General features: G+C 44.5%; 2 protein-coding genes across 7 annotated transcripts in view; one reads left to right on the forward strand and one right to left on the reverse strand.

The window, feature by feature from the left end:
• Positions 1 to 7,097, reverse strand: part of RASSF8 (Ras association domain family member 8) — a 132,784-nt gene extending 125,687 nt beyond the window's left edge. For 2 of the 4 annotated variants that reach the window (XM_061417589.1, XM_061417592.1), the window contains exon 1: positions 6,996 to 7,090. The gene's annotated coding sequence lies outside the window, so the exon portion shown is untranslated. Of the gene's footprint in view, positions 1 to 6,747; positions 6,849 to 6,995 lie in introns of those variants that run through there. The other 2 variants (XM_061417593.1, XM_061417591.1) reach the window with 2 other exon arrangements.
• Positions 7,098 to 7,174: 77 nt separating this feature from the next.
• Positions 7,175 to 16,861, forward strand: part of LMNTD1 (lamin tail domain containing 1) — a 491,035-nt gene continuing 481,348 nt past the window's right edge. For all 3 annotated transcript variants that reach the window (XM_061417580.1, XM_061417579.1, XM_061417584.1), the window contains exon 1: positions 7,175 to 8,041. The gene's annotated coding sequence lies outside the window, so the exon portion shown is untranslated. The remainder of the gene's footprint in view (positions 8,042 to 16,861) is intronic.

Consider the following 16,861-nt stretch of genomic DNA (forward strand, 5'->3'; position numbering starts at 1 on the left):
GGATAAGGAGCCAAGGAAAAGTGAGATAGAAATTTAATGAAGGACTTCCCTGGTGGTCCAGTGGCTGAGACTCTGTGCTCCCAATACAGGGGCCGGAGTTCAATCCCAGGTCAGGGAACTAGATCCCACATGCCACAACTAAGACCTGGCACAGCCAAATAAATAAATGTTTTTTTAAAAAAAAGAAAGAAAAGAAAAAGAAATTCAACGAGTGGAAGGGTTACCAATAGACAAGGCTGTGGGGATGGCTGCCTCCAGACTGTGGGGGTGGGGAGGGCCGCCCATGTCAACTAGCAAACTTTCTACTCCCACCCTGGATGATTGACACTGCCAGTGTTCTCTCTAACTCAGGTGCTCCCTGACCATCGATCTGGACAGGCTGCAGAGGACTTAGAACTAGGCCTCTCCAAAGAGCCCTGAGGCCTGTCCAGACCTCCAGTTCAGACAGAGTTCAGTAGAGCTGGGTGAGGGGGAAGGCGCCAACTCCTCACTGAGACACTTCACATACTTTCATTTCCACATACACACAGACATCTCTTTTATTCCAAACCAGCCCTGAGTGACAAATCAGTAGCCCCATTTAAAGACTGGGAGACATGAGGCTGGGCCAGTATCATACTTTTCTAAGGCTACCCAGGTCCAGCCTAGCTTTTAACTGAAGTGGTACTCTTTCCGACATGCATTGTATGTTATTACTCAGTAGAATATAACACGAGGAGCTGCCCTATGGCATCTTACTTAGTTCCCCGACCACAGATCAAACTCTTTTATATTGGAAGGTGCATTAACCACGCCCATCAGGGAAGTTCCCCTAACTTTTTCAATGTATAAACTTATATTTAGAAGAATAATGTAATCTTAAGTTATTTTTGATTTTCCAATATGAAAATTACTATTATTAAAAGATGAACATGATTTAGCACTCACAAGCCAATGACAGTAAATGAGAGTGACAAAATATATTGCCCACATGAATAAAACCTCATGGAAAACTATCAAAACTCTCTTGTTAAAACCTGTATTTTTATCTGATTCCTTATCAAAACAAAGAATAAAACATATACTTCTGAATGAGAAAATGCCTTTCTTCATGCATAAAACTTGGACAGCACTGGAGTTAAATGTAGTGAGATCTGTGATATATCTGAATGTGACCAAAAAAAAAAAAAAATTTGCCAAAAATAAGTCTTCTAAATCCATAGCAAGGCTGTGAAATAAATAGGTAATAAATGCTATTGGTGCTAAAACGCTTTCGCCAACTTCAAGGTCATGCAGTTCAGTTCAGTTCAGTTGCTCAGTCGTGTCCGACTCTTTGCGACCCCATGAAACACAGCACGCCAGGCCTCCTGGTCCATCACCAACTCCTGGAGTTTACCCAAACCCACGTCCATTGAGTCGGTGATGCCATCCAACCATCTCATCCTCTGTCATCCCTTTCTCCTCCTGCCCCCAATCTTTCCCAGCATCAGGGTCTTTTCCAATGAGTCAGCTCTTCACATCAGGTGGCCAAAGTATTGGAGTTTCAGCTTCAACATCAGTCCTTCCAATGAACACCCAGGACTGATCTCCTTTAAGATGGACTGGTTGGATCTCCTTGCAGTCCAAGGGACTCTCAAGCGTCTTCTCCAACACCACAGTTCAAAAGCATCAGTTCTTTGGCGCTCAGCTTTCTTTATAGTCCAACTCTCACATCCATACATGACCACTGGAAAAACCATAGCCTTGACTAGATGGACCTTTGTTGGCAAAGTAATGTCTCTGCTTTTTTTAATATGCTGTCTAGATTGGTCATAACTTTCCTTCCAAGGAGTAAGCATCTTTTAATTTCTTTGCTGCAATCACCATCTGCAGTGATTTTGGAGCCCAGAAAAATAAAGTCATGTTTACTGGCTACTCTGCATGACCTTTTCTGGGCTCCAAGGTCATGCAGAGTAGCCAGTAAATATGTATATACAAGGGCTTCAACAGTAACTTTCTTCTCCAGCACAGGGTGGCTGGAGGTCAAGTGGTGAGAATGGTAAAAAAAATCCTCTGCTAATTCAGGATTCACAGGTTCGATCCCTGGGTCAGGAAGATCCCCTGAGCAAGGGAATGGCAACCCACTCCGGTATTCTTGCCTGAAAAATCTCATGGACAGAGGAGCCTGGCAGGCTACCAATCCATGGGGTCGCAAAGAGTCAGACATGATTGAGTGTGTGCACACGACAGACACACACACACACACACACACACAGTGCGAGCATCCTGGGGCACAGAGCCTTCCCACAAAGGCATGTCACAGCATGCACCCCTCTTCAGACCCACTCCCAGTATTTTTATACAAGGAAAAGCAGGTCTAAATAAGGATCAAGGTGAGGAAAAGGGTCTGGCTACAGAGGGCATTTCTACTTGTCATGCCTTCCCGACTAGAAAATAAAAGATGGGAAAATGAGGGAACGACAAGAACAATCTCCTTGAGTGAAGCCCATGTATGAAAAGCTTAAGATATCTTTTCATGATGTTAACCAGGTAAACTACCCACTTCTCTTCCGTAAGAGCACCTAGCCCAGAGCTTGGCACATAACAGGAGGCTCAAAATGCTTTAATCTCCTTTGTTCTACTCTCCCCACCTGAGGGCATCCAGCTTTTAGGTGGCAAAAACTCAGGGTCCAAACCACAAAGACACAGAACATTTGGGGGAAAACTAGAGTTTGAGTGCAAAGAAATAAATCCTACAATCAACTCCTAAGTTCCCTGTACACTTGGTGACCTACCAGATACAAAATTGGGAAAGAACTGGAACTACTACATGCTGAGGGTGTGAGGGGTAAGTCCTAAAAGGAAATCAAAGTTCTAAAAAACTAGTCAAAAGAACATGTGGGCAATTATGCAAGAAGTAGAGGCCAGAAACATTAATAAAGACATAAATACTTAAGAGTCATAGTGCATTAAGTGAATATTTTGTAAAGAGCAACCACATGACAAAAACACTCAAAGCTTTAAGCCTTCCTTGGCCTCGGAAAGTCATGGGATTTTTTTGGCTAGAATAAGGAATGCTTTAGAGAGAAGGGAAAAAGAACTTCCACACCTCTAGGTGGTTCCCATTTTTAAGCAACTACCTCTCTACCTTAACTAAATGGCCAAACGATACCTAGTTATTTATACAAGTTACAGCAACAGCTGGACAGTATTGGCCATCTTCAAGTCTATAACTCTCCTTTTTCTACCAATTTGTCCTTCCTTCCTTTGAATTCGATCACCATGTAATCCACAGCTCCTGACTAACATGTTATATCACATGACATGCAAAGTAATATGACATGGTAAGGTTTTTTCATCAGCACAGGATTACTGAAAGAAAAAAAAACAACCTAATCCCTTTAATGATGTACTTAGAAAAAAGGATTATCTACAGAAAATCACAAGAGTAACACTAATTAAACGGTGTCTCAGTTTATTTAGAATTTTCCACAGAGCCTCAACGTATTCATTTTACCTGATATGTGCAAAGGTTATTTCACCGTATACATAAAACCAGCAAAGAAGGAATGTAGGAGATAACCAAGCCTGGCTTTTGTGTTAGGAGAAGTAGGTTTAACAGTGATAAAGAAGGCAATCAATATACAAATCACAACTTGTATTACTATCTTATTCATTACAATATTTATTAAGCATTTACTATACACACAAGAAGCACTGGTATCTATAGACTAGTGAATAAACCAGGCATTATTTCTGCTCTCAAAGGCATGAGAGAAACATGAGACAAATAATAATTATAAATTGTGGTAAGCATTAAGAAGGAAAAGCTGACTCTATGAGGGAGACAATAAAGGGGTTCTAAGTTGCATGACTTTAAGAGTGGCCTTCTCAGAGAAGACCTTTATAGAGGATACCAGAACCAGCATAGAGGATGTGAAATTTCTCGAGGGGGTGATCCTGAAACAGACCACCAGCGGCAGCCCTAGCTGAGCTGGCTGTAGAGTTGGATCCTGTGGCTGACCAGAGACGATGATGGGGGATGCTGCCAAACCACACGTGACCTTGCAGATTTTATATTTTATCCCAAGAAGAGCTCTGCAGACTTTAAACAGCAAGTGACTTCTTTTTTCCCTTTCTGGCTGCTGGTGGGAAGAAGGGCTAGAAGGAGGGCAGAGCCTGAGTGGCAGATCTCTGCAGTGGGGAATGAGGATGGTGGCTTGAACTAAGATGGGAGCCCAATGGAGACTGAAAATCAGGTTTCAAAGAGATTATGCCAGAAAAAGTAGACAGGACTTTGTGACAAACTGGCTAGGTGGGGGTGACAGAACAAAAGATCTAGTGGAAGATGACTCCAGCCTGAGCCACTCATTAGGTAGATGAGATGAAAAACGGAGAAGGAACAGTCTGAAAAGTGGAGTAATCCTGAGCTTGGTTTTTGTTGCAGATGCTGCCGTTTATTGGTTACGATGTGTCAGGCATCACTTTTACTAATGATATCCCCATTTTACAGAAAGCAAACTGTAGCTCACAGATGTGGAAACAGCTGGGCCAAGCTTACTCAGCTGGAGTAACAAAGTTACACTTACCACCTGAGTCTGGCTGGCTGGCTATGGGATAAGTATTCTTTCCACTATAGGGAGCTCTTGGAAACTACCTCTGCACTCTGAATTTTGAAATCTATTTAGGGTTGGAGCAAGCTAGCATTCTAGGAAAGTAAACAGGTGATATGATAGTTTTAAAATCCATATCCTCAGAGTCCTGCTGCACAATGCTTTCCTGTCTCACTCTCATCCCCGCTCCATTTCTACCTGCAAAGATTTTTGCAATGTTTTAAACGCTAGCAAGACATCTGGGACCTTAATGCCGTACAACAAACAAGCAAAGTCATTATTCCAGGAATCAACCATAATGAAAAGAGCAGTAATATTCAATGACGAACAATATTTTTACTCTCAAGTCATTACCTATATCAACATAAGATAGACCAATTAATGAGTAAGAAACTCTCAAACCCTTATCACAGCTCAAAATGGCCAAAGCATTCAAGTCAAAAATTAACACAAGCCACCCAGCACAGAGGCTACAAGGCCAAGCATTGAGATTCACATTAAAAAATCGAAACCTTAATAAAAATAAAATTTTAGGCAAAAAGAAATGATACCACAACCTTATAATCTAAAATCTGCAATTCCCAAATATCTCAATCAAATGCCAAATTCAGGAAACATGTACCCTTGAAGCAATCTAAACATTTTCCCTTCTTTTTAACTGCTTTTCCCTGCAGCATGCTGACACTTCAGCAAACTGAAATGCCTTTCCTCTCTGCACAGTCTCATGATTTCCTCTCTCTCAGATGTCCCCTTGAAGCCCCCAAATTAGGCATCATCAATGAACCTGGAAAGAATTCAAAGCATTACTGCCAACTGTGTCTCTTATTGAGAGCACCAGTTTGAGACTCTTAAAAGAAGAGAAAATGAGGACAGGGAGATTTTTGGAAGGTTTTTACCATCTACATTACAAATTTTATTTTTGTTGGGTCTGATCCTTCAAAAGAATAACCATCAAATCACATTTGGTCTTTAAGTGGGGGATGGTCACACGTAATGTTTATGGTTTGGGGACAGTTCCCCATGGGGATAAACATGATTAAAAGTCCAATTAATATGCCAGAGAGAAGATAACATCTCACACAGACCACCCTCCAAAACTACAGAGCTCTTCTCTGTCCTGCCTCCTGATTCTCGGGTCCATTCAGCACTTCCCCGCAGAGGGCTAGCTGGCATTCACTGCTGCCTCGCCCAGGCAAAGGATGGGATGCTGAAAATCCATCAAGAAAGCTTCCCATTTTTCTGTTCCTTCACAACATGACTGCCAACTCTTGGCAGACCAGACATGAGACAGACTTAAGAAAAAAGAAAATAAATAGCAAAAATAAAAGACTACCTGGGGCCTCCTACCAGAATGGGTAGTTAATCCAATCGACACAAAATTAGAGATCTATACATATTTAAAGGGGCTTCCTGCAGACAAAACAGATCTGACGAAGAACTGCTGAGCCACATTATACTGGAAAACCCATAAATGTTCGTCCTCGCTGTCACCAGGCTGGAGGGTTAAAAACAAAAACAAAACCCCAAAATGCAATGCTTCCATGTATTGACTGCGCTAACCTGACGGGTTTAAGTCAGCTATGAAACGTGCCCTGCATCTACTTCCCGTCTGAATGCCTAAAGATCAGTTGACAATTACACCCGACGCTTGCAGTGCTCAAGATGCCGTTTGATGCTGAGAAAGTAGTGGTCTAGCAACCCCAGGCGGCTCTAGGATGCTACAATAACAACGCAACACTCGATTAGGAGTCCAGGTTCTCGGGTTGTAAGACACTGTGCTACCCGTGGACCTCACATTCAAAGCTCACGTCCCTTCAGGTTCAATCTTACTAAGCTTTCCGCGACGAATCCTCTCAAAGTTTCTAGTTGAAAAACGGAATTACTTTGAAAGTCCCCTCATCTGGACTCCCCTCCCCAGACGGGTTGGAGGCAAGCGGGACTAGGAACAGAGGATGGTTAATTGTTCAAACAACATTTAAAAACCTGTAAACCAATCATCGTTTTAGAGGAAAGAAAGAAGCTTTCACCAAGCCGACGCTGGGCAAGCGAGCATCCGATTTCCATTCAGAGAGAAAAATATTAAAGAAGCCAGACATACGTTTCCCTTCCCAACAAAAGTGGCCTCTAAACTCCCCGGCCAAGGACACTGGGAGGAAACAGAGAGGCTGGGAACTACCTCGTTGTCTTGGTCAAGGCGCGGGTCTGCGGCGGAGAGAACGCGCAAAGGGGGAGACAGCAGGCAAAAGGTGAACCGCAGGAAGCCGGAGCCCGCGGCGGCGGCGGAGCTGGAGGTGATCGGGCGAGGAAACCCGAGGTGCAGAGAGAGGGGCGGGGAAGGGAGAGCCCAAAGGCTCCGGGAGGAGGAGGGAGGGGTCCCCGGACGCTGCCCAGAAATCGCGGCCGCCCAGTAAAGTTAATACTTACTCAGTTTCGCAACTGCGCCGCCCCCGCAGGCCGCCCCGCGGGGCCAGCTGGGGCGCTGGGGACGCGGCGGCGGCCGGAGCCCAGCGGCCGCCCAGCGCCGGTCCCCAGCCGCGCAGCTCCGCGCGCCTCGGTCCCCGGCGGGAGGCCCCGGCTTCGCGGCGCGCCCTCTCCGCGCACCTACGGGCCGGCGCTAGGTGAGCGCGGACGCCCCGGGCGGGGTGCCGGGGTGTGCGAGCGCGCGGATAGCCGCGGCGCCGCCGGCGGGAGCTGCTCCCAGCGCCGCGCAGATGGCCGCGAGCGGGCGGGCCGGTGAAGATCGGCTAGCAGCTGGGCGCCGGGCGCGGTGAGGGGCGCCGGACGAGCGCGGGCGGCGGACTCGGCGGCCGGCTCGCTCTCGCGGCCGGCGCCTCTGGGCGGGGGGCCGGGCTGGGGGCCGGACCGGGCCGGGCGGCAGGCGACTCCGCCCCTTCGCCGGGCCGCGGGCTGAGCCCGCGAGAGCGGCGGCGCGGGGGCGCCCCCCTCGGCCGGGCGCTCGGGTTACAGCCGCCGCTCCCCGGCTGCCCCTCCCGCGCCTCGCCGGTTCGCCGGCGCCGGGAGAGACATTGTAACGGAACTGGGACGCCAGCGCTGCATTGTGGGATCTTTTAAAGCGGCGGGGAGCGCGGCCCGGCCGCTCGGGCCCCCGCCCCCTTCGCCGGCTCGGCCCCCGCGCCACCCGGCCCGCGACGCACCCCCGCCCACCGAGGCCCGGTGGGTCCGAGAGCCAGACACGGTGCCTCGCTGACTCTCACGGAGCAAAATCTTCCATCGCCCGGGGGTGAGACTTGTAAAACTGCCCTCCTCGGTCACCCCGGAAAGTAGGAGGCTTTTTCTGCAGACTCTGTTAGAAAAAAAGAAAGAAAGAAAAAAAAAAGGGCCCTTCCATCCCCCCCAGGACTGAGGGTCTGAATTGCTTTTCATCTGGAGTGGCATGATTCAGCGACCCCCTTCTCAGCAGCAGGCAATGACAGAGACAGGAGACGAAAAACACAGCGAATGAATCAGACGTGAGTAACCAAGTTTAGAAAGAGCTGGGCTCAGATTCAGAAAACCGCTCCCCCACCCTACCCCAGCCCCTACACACGTATACCTTTGAGTAGAGCACATCGTCGAGGAAGGAGAGCGGTGTTTTTATTTGGAAACGCACATGTATGTGTCGTCTTCACAGTTCCACCTCTTTTCTATGGCATGCGGTTACTCTAGTCACCGGACAAAATTCGGTCTTCGGTTCAGACTTGTAGTCACACAAGCTCACAACTCAGGAAGGGCTTTCAGTTTGGAGGGAGATGGTATGAGAATAGATGATGAATGAGACGCAAGGAAGCATTCCGAAGATCAAGTGTCCCTTTTGATTCTCCAGACACTCGTTTTTTTGTTGGTTTTTTAATAATTGAAACCGGGATGATTACATTTGAAGCACAGCTTGTGACCGCTCACCTTACTCAGGGCTTGACTTGTTTGGAGTTTGGGTTGGTAGACTTTTTGTTTCTTCCTCTTGTTTTTTTGACCTTTAGCTCTTGCACAGCTCGTTAGTTCCTCTGCTTCGGAGGTGAACTGAGGAGAGAGATGGTAAGACTCAAATTTGGCTCATCAACAGTTGGAGGATTTGGGAACATGAAGAGTTCTTTATGATTCAAGTGTAAAACCCAGGGGAACTTTTTAAAAGATGGAGGGCATTGGATCCTCTTCTCAGAGGAGTTTTCCAGCCTTAATATTAACATTTCTTAAGCTTTCATTCCCTTGTCAACCTTTCACTCCTCTGAATAACATCAGTCACTGCCTGATTGCCAAATATGATGGAAAAATTCAGCCCCCACGTGGCATTTGCCAGTGTGGACCCCTCCTTCTTTTGTAGAACCTGCCTCCCTTGTTTTGCTGGAATAGTCGTCCTTCTTTTATGGAGGTCCTGAAACAGGGGTGAGTGATAACAGTATGGGGTGTGGTTATTGTTGAACCTGGGCTCCAGATCTTACCAAGTAGAAGAACCTTAATCTTGTTTCTGTTGATCACCAGGAGGGTGCTGACCTCGATTTTATCATTTGTCCAGAGGTGAACAAGTTGACTGACTCACGACAACCACCTTTCATACGACCAGCATGTAAATCAAGATGAAATTTATTATGATTGAGTAACTGTGTCCACTGTTTAAGAGAAGCACTTACTAGGATCCAGGAACCTGTTGAGGTGTCCTCATGCCCATTGTTGCCCTCTTGGTGGCTACAGATGCCAGTGAACTTACCACTGTCCAGCCTGGATAAACCGAGACAAGTCCCTTCCCTACCTTAGCCCCATGTGGTTAATTCATTCTTTGTTCAGTGTATAGTATAATTTGTTTTGAGCTTTCTTAGCTGTAAATCACATCCCTGTTAAGCCTTCCTGAGATCACACCAAATGTCCTTGGCAGGATTTGTAAACAACCCTTATTTCTGGTCTCTAATTATATTCCCTGAAAGTAACCTAACTCGAATAAGTGAGTATTCATGCACTTAAAGCCCTGTGACACAGTCAGATTTTATATGCAAGAGAAGAATCTAAGAGGGTGGATTCAGAAAAGAGGAGAATCCCAAGGGAGAGAGACATATGTCTCCTCTTTCCTGAATCAGTGCGAATGAACTAGTCAACAGCACCTAGAGTTACGTTGTATGTATTATTAGTTTCCTGCTGCTATCTGTAAACAAGTTAACCGCAAACTTAGAGGCTATAAGAATGTGTTATTACAGTTCCAGAGATCAGAAATCGCAAAATCAAAATGTGGGCTGTTTTTTGTCATGGAGGGTCTAGGGGAGAATCCACTTAGTTGCTTCTTCTAGTTTCTCCATCTCTTGGCTTATGGTCTCTTTCTCCATCTTCAAGGCCACAGAATGGAATCATCAAATCTCTCTTTTATGACTTCTGCTTCATGGTTAGGAAGACAGCTCTTTCTCTGGGCTAGGCAAAGAAAGTAGGAATTGATGTAGATACATGTCTAGCCATATATGTCATGAACTGAATTGAGTTATTTGCAGAAAGAAAAGATACTGTCTTCATTACTAGTAAAATTGTCATCTGAATAACTTTTTTGACTGTGTGGTTGCTAAAATGATGCCTCATTAATCCAATAAAACCTCTTTCCTTTTGGTGACCCATATAACTGAAACCCAAGGTGTTAACACACGAAGTTCACATGTGCAGTTCATGGAAATAAATTCCTTTCTCTGGAAATCCCTGGCAACTCTTTATTGTGTCTATGGAATCATATCTAGGCCAGCATTTCCCAAACTGGTCCACCAGAACACCACCTTATAAGATGGGATGCTGGGAAGACAGTTGTACTGTGCTCAGATAAGGCCCATGAAACACAGTCGTGTCTATGGCTTAGGCCAGAAGAAGCTTGTCAGTGGGTCAGGTCCATTAAGAGCCACGTGTCAGGAAGAAGTCCCAAGGGAGAAACAAACATTTTTGTCACGAAGAAAGTATGTGTGCTGGAAGGAGTGAATTGTGGACTCTAACTTAGACATTCCATTATTATCTAACTCCACTGTTTTTCCTTCTTTTCCCCTCCTTCGTTCCACACTCTTGTGTTTTACCCAGAGTAGTTTACAGCTGCCTAATCTCAACCAGTGGCTCAGGACCACTCCTAGGTTCTCCTACCATGTGACCCCGAAATTGCTTGTTTACCAGTGGAGCCTCCCTGTACTCCCCAGCCTTGCTCCCCCACCCTCTTCTTAAAGCCAGGGGCTATCTTGTATTTGTCCATGTATCCCCTGTACATGACACAGGCCTGGCTCAGACCGGGAGCTCAATTAATATGAGTTGAAATAACAGTGATATGAATGAATGACTGTATAAATGCAGTAAACTCATGTCACCTGCTCATGTTATATTTGCATTGGATCATCTTTCTAATGCATAACGAGCAGAGGGTTCCATTTCCTTAAATAATAAACATAACAAAAGCATAATAAATATGGTATTGTGCTAGGTTCTGAGTTTACATAGATTGACATGACATAATCTCAGCCTTCTGTGAGCTCACAGTCCATCTGAGAAAAGCGGTTCTAAAAGAGGGAAAGAGGCAAGTAATGCTAGTTGCCTATCCCATTCTCTTTCTCCACTCCTTTCTTAGAAATAGAAACCTGATTTTGTGCTCAGTGAGTTCTCTCTCACAGCCTTCCTTGCAGATAGGGGTTACTAAGTTTTGGCCCTGTGGACGGAAGGTGTTGTATGGGCCTTCCAGGAAAACTCATTTGTGTGTCCTTATTTATGAGCACGGCTGACTCAAGCGCTATTCTTGCCTAAAACACAGACGTGATAGCTGGAGTTACAACTCCAGTCTTGTGACATCAAGGCTACCTAGAGGCCTGAGGTCATCTACTAAAATTTGTACAAATGGGATCATTTAGAGTTTTTCAGACACTTACCAAGCCCGTATTTAGTCACGGTTACTGACAAGTTTAGAAGGAAAAAAAAAATCCCTCCTCTTCAGTATGTGTATAGAAAGCAATTAAATGTGGTTTTCTTTACCATTCCTAATGAATATCTTGTACACATACTGAAACACAGCAAAGATCTATAATTATTGTGATTTATTTGACCAACGTAAAGGGCCTTTTTAGAAACAACCAACAATTCTCAGATCTATAAGAATTTTTAATTTAATGATAGTTTCTTGTTTAAAAAAATAGTAAAACATTTAGATACCAAATCATAAACAGCTTCTTAAAAGACCCTCTAATAATATGATGGGGCACATTATTATTTAATAAAATAATATATTTTATTAATCAGTGAAATGCAGTATGAAAAGAAAAAGCATAAACTATAAAAGGAAATTTTAACAGGGTATATCAAAAGGAATAAATGCAAATATATTTAGAAATAGGATTTAAAATGTGTTTGGCTTCTTATTTAGGTAGAAGTTTTTGAGAGGATAATCCCATAAATTTTCTTATTTTCCATTTTCTTATTTTTTTAATTATAGGCTAGAAGAGTGGATTTAGTCAGCTGAGACTAGCTCAACAAGAGCCTATACTGGGATTAGGATATTGGGGGAAAACAGTGAATGCGGTGCCTGATGTTATGAAGTTGTACCTTTGTAAATATGTGCAGTAAAATCTGAACTGTCTGACATTCTTTTAGCCTGAATGCCGCACACCAACTCCCTCCAAGTCTCCAGTGCTATAATTGGGGTTTATAATGATGATCTCATATGACTCTGAATTATAGCAGGAAGATTAAATTATCTTCTGCTTTGCCTTCATGTATTCAATTATATATTTTTATTAATTGCAAATTGGACATCTGATCTGTTTATAACACTGCTGGTTTAACCAGAGCCTCCTTATCAAGGACCCAGTCATGGACAATAATAGAGTTTATAGTTCCTGGAAAGGAAACAGCCCAACAATAAATTTGAAATGTGAAATTTATATGATCATAGTAAGAATAATTAGTATAAAATAATTTAGAATCATTCAGCAACATTTGAAAGAACTGTAACATATATTGATTAATAATAAATGCTGCACATCCAATTCTTTTAACAAGTATAATCATATTCTGTAAGAAGAGAAAAATTAGAGTATGAACAAAATAAATCTTCATTTCAAATTTGGTAGAAGGTGGACTGTTAATGTTAGCAGAAGGGCAGATATTAGGTGTAGGCCCAGGAATAGGGAGCAGCAGAGGATGAGATGGTTGGATGGCATCACCAACTCAATGGCCATGAATTTGAGCAAACTCTGGGAGATAATGGAGGACAGAAGAGCCTGGCATGCTGCAGTCCATGGGGTGGACTTAGTAACTGACCATCGACTTAGTAACTGACCATCGACAACTGGAATATTATCCACTGAGTTGGATTACACGACTTAGTAACTGACCATCGACTTAGTAACTGACCATCGACAACTGGAATATTATCCACTGAGTTGGATTACATGTCCCAATTTGGTTAGGGTCCTGTCAAACTGTTCCTCTTCTTACCCTTGGTTTCCCTAGAGATGTATTGCTGTGGTGACAATAAAGAACCTCTAGTAAACACAAGATGAGCATGTATAGTATTAGATCAGGTTCTCTGGAAGTAGAGCCCGAGGCAGGGATTCTGTGCTTCAGAAGGAGCCCAGCTCCAGCATGATCCTATGGGGCAGTCTAGAGCAGGAACTGGGTTGCAGAGTTGGTCCCTTGGCCAAAGAGACTGGCCTTTTACACTCCTATTATCGGTCACTCATTGGCTGTGGGTTGGTGGTAACACCTAAGGCATGGCACCTCCTATTCCCCAAGGGCAAAGAGGATTCTCTGAGAGGGAGGCACCTGCATTTAGTAACTGACACAGCCCGAGAAAGGGATCTGAGAAGGGTACCAGCAGTACCCACTAACAAATCAGAGCCCCACACCAACCCTTACTGATCCTGTAACAACTGAAGCATACTACTAAAAAGTTCCTCAGATGCCAAGTACCACATGTGACCACGTTTCTAAAGGAAGGTATGTTCAGAGCACAACTTAGAGTTGTGAAGAGCCAACTCCCTCCCTCCTCACTTGCACGTAGTGCTAAGCAGGGGTGGATGATGGAGGCTGCAGGGACTGAGGTGAAGTGCCCAGCAAAGGAGGAGCAAAGGATGTTAGGAAAATGTAGGATAGCTCCAGACAGGCTGGGATGGGACAAGGGCGCCTTGGGTTAAGGCTTATGTCTGAGGCCCACTTGCCAAGCTCCCTCTTTCTTCCACTGCCCCTAGAAACGGTACTTGCCTATTTATCTTTCTTCCATCAATCCCTGAGCTGCACACCAGGGTTTCTATCTTCCCTGGCCACTGGAGCTGTACTTGCCTTTCTTCAAACAGCTTTTCCACTGCTCTTTTTTTTTTTTTTTAATTAAAGTTGATTTGCAGTCTTGTGTTAGTTTTGGGTATATAGCCAAGTGATTCAGTTATATGTTCCTTTTCAGATTCTTATCCCCTTTTCCCACCACTCTTGATATAATAAACATTCAACTTCAGCTTCTCTGACATCCTATAATACTTTGACAGCTAAATATGATAGTGGACATGGGGAGATTTTTAATTTGTCAGTAAGTAAGTTGTGTCCCACTCTTTGTGACCCCATGGACTGCAGCATGGCAGGCTCCTCTGTCCTTCCCTGTCTCCCAGAGTTTGCTCACACTCATGTCCATTGAGTCGGTGATGCCATCCAACCATCTCATCCTCTGTCATCCCCTTCTCCTCCTGCCCTCAGTCTTTCCCAGCATCAGGATCTTTTCCAATAAGTCAGCTCTTCACATCAGGTGACCAAAGTATTAGAGCTTCAGCTTCAGCATCAGTCCTTCCAGTGAATATTGAGGATTGATTTCCTTTAGGTCTGACTAGTTTGATCTCCACGCAGTCCAAGGGACTCTCAAGAGTCTTCTCAGCACCATAGTTTGAAAGCATCCATTCTTCAGCATTAAGCCTTCTTTATGGTCCAACTCTCACACCTGTACATGACTGCTGGAAAAACTGTAGCTTTGACTAGATGGACTTTCGATGGCAAAGAGATGTCTCTACTTTTTAATACACTGTCTATATTTGTCATAACTTTTCTTCCAAGGAGGAAGTGTTTTAGTTTCAGGGCTGCAGTCACTGTCAACAGTGATTTTGGAGCCCAAGAAAATAGTCTCTCACTGTTTCCACTGTTTCTCCATCTATTTGCCATGAAGTGATGGGACTGGATGCCATGATGTTCGTTTTTTGAATGTTGAGTTTGAAGCCAGCTTTTCACTCTCTTCTTTCACCTTTATAAAAAAAGACTCTTTAGTTCCTCTTCACTTTCTGCCATTAGGGTGGTATCATCTGCATATCTGAGGTTGTTGATATTTCTTCTTGCGCTCTTGATTCAGCTTGTGCTTCATCCAGCCCAGCATTTCTTATGATGTACTCTGGATATAAGTTAAATAAGCAGGGTGACAATATACAGCCTTGACATACTCCTTCCCAATTTGGAACCAGTCTGTTGTTCCATGTCCATTTCTAACTGTTGATTTTTGACCTGCATCCAGATTTCTCAGGAGGCAGGTCAGGTGATCTGGTATTCCCATCTCTTGAAGAATCTTCCACAGTCTGTTATGATCCACACAAGCAAAGGCTTTAGCATAGTCAATGAAGCAGAAGTAGGTATTTTTATGAAATTCTCTTGCTTATTCTATGATTCAACGGATGTTGCCAATTTGATCTCTGGTTCCTCTGCCTTTTCTAAATCCAGCTTGTACATCTGGAAGTTCTCAGTTCACATGCTGTTGAAGCCTAACTTGAAAGATTTTGAGCATTACCTCGCTAGCATATGAAATGAGCACAATTGTACAATAGTTTGAATATTTATCCATCCCCCTTCTAAGTTTAGCTCCATGAGCCAAGCCCAGTGTGGGTACTACGGTCGGTCTTTGAGAAAAACAGGATGTACTGTAAGGCTGCTTTCACAGAAGCACCCCAAGGCTATCCTGGGAGGTGCTGAGGAAAGGCTCTGTGGTCCTGTGGGGGAGTGAGGGAGGCAGATGCAGAGCCGCCCGGGAGATACAGGTGTGGGCAGGTGTACAGGAGTGGTTACAAGGCAGTTCACGGTGTTCCTCTAGCAAACTCAGAGACTTCCCTTCTCTTCCTCCCCTGGCCCTTCAGCCCCAAGCCTTCCACTGAAGGCACCATTTTAGACTAATGGAAGGTACATTTTTGACATGGATGAATAGATGAGTATGGGGCAAGAGTGTAAGATACTGGCTATTATAGGCTCTGAAGGAAGGGAGTAAAACTATAATTTTTTCCCTAATCAGGAAATGAAAGAGATGTTCCCTTTACCCTACAGGCTGGGATAGAAATAAATGACTCCAAGAACTACTGAAGTTGAGATTACGAATGGTACCACCCTGGCTGGAACCAGAATATTTCCCGATATGGTTCTCAAATAAGTAAGGAGTTGGGGTGCCCTTAGCAGTATAGCCCACATAGGTGCCGTGTGACACAATGGGGGTGGCTGGTTAAGACAGTAATGGTGTCATCGTCTTATTCCTCACACTTTCCCGGAGAGACCCGTCCCTTCCTGCTGCTGCTCATCACCCTGGGTGGGGATCCCAGTCTTCCTGACCTGCATGGGAGGTAAGGCAGTCTGTTGAAATAAAAGAGCTTTAAGAGAACTCTAAAGCTCTTTTCTCAGAAAGATTAGGAGGATATCAAGACAGATCTTGGTACAAGTCCTGATTCTGCTTCTTATATTTGAGACCTTAGCTTTCTTACCTGCCAAAAAAATACGGGGTAGGGGAGAAGAGGATAATATTGGTTGCATGTGAAGAGTTACAGTGATTAACTGAAATAATGTGTGTAAAGCATTTACACTGCTTGATATCATTTACTTACTTATCAAGCATTTACTGCTTGATAAGTAAGTGTTGTTGCTATTATTATTATTATCTGCAGGTTTATAGGAGAGAATATACTTTCAGTTCAGTTTAGTCGCTCAGTCGTGTTTGACTCTTTGCGACCCCATGGACTGTAGCACCCCAGGCCTCCCTGTCCATTGCCAGCTCCTGGAGTTGGCTTAGACTTATGTCCGTTGAGTGGGTGTGCCATCCAGGCATCTCATCCTCTGTTGTTCCCTTCTCCTCCTGTTCTCCATCTTCCCAGCATCAGGGTCTTTTCAAATGAGTCCATTCTTTGCATCAGGTGGCCAAAGTATTGGAGCTTTAGCTTCAGCATCAGTCCTTCCAATGAATATTCAGGGTTGATTTCCTTTAGGATTGACTGGTTTGATCTCTTTGCAGTCCAAGGGACTCCAAGAGTCTTCTCCAGCACCACAGTTCAAAAACATCAGTTCTTCAGCGCTCAGTT

This window comes from Bos javanicus, chromosome 5, assembly GCF_032452875.1.
Source record: "Bos javanicus breed banteng chromosome 5, ARS-OSU_banteng_1.0, whole genome shotgun sequence".
In the NCBI taxonomy this organism is placed as follows: domain Eukaryota; kingdom Metazoa; phylum Chordata; class Mammalia; order Artiodactyla; family Bovidae; genus Bos; species Bos javanicus.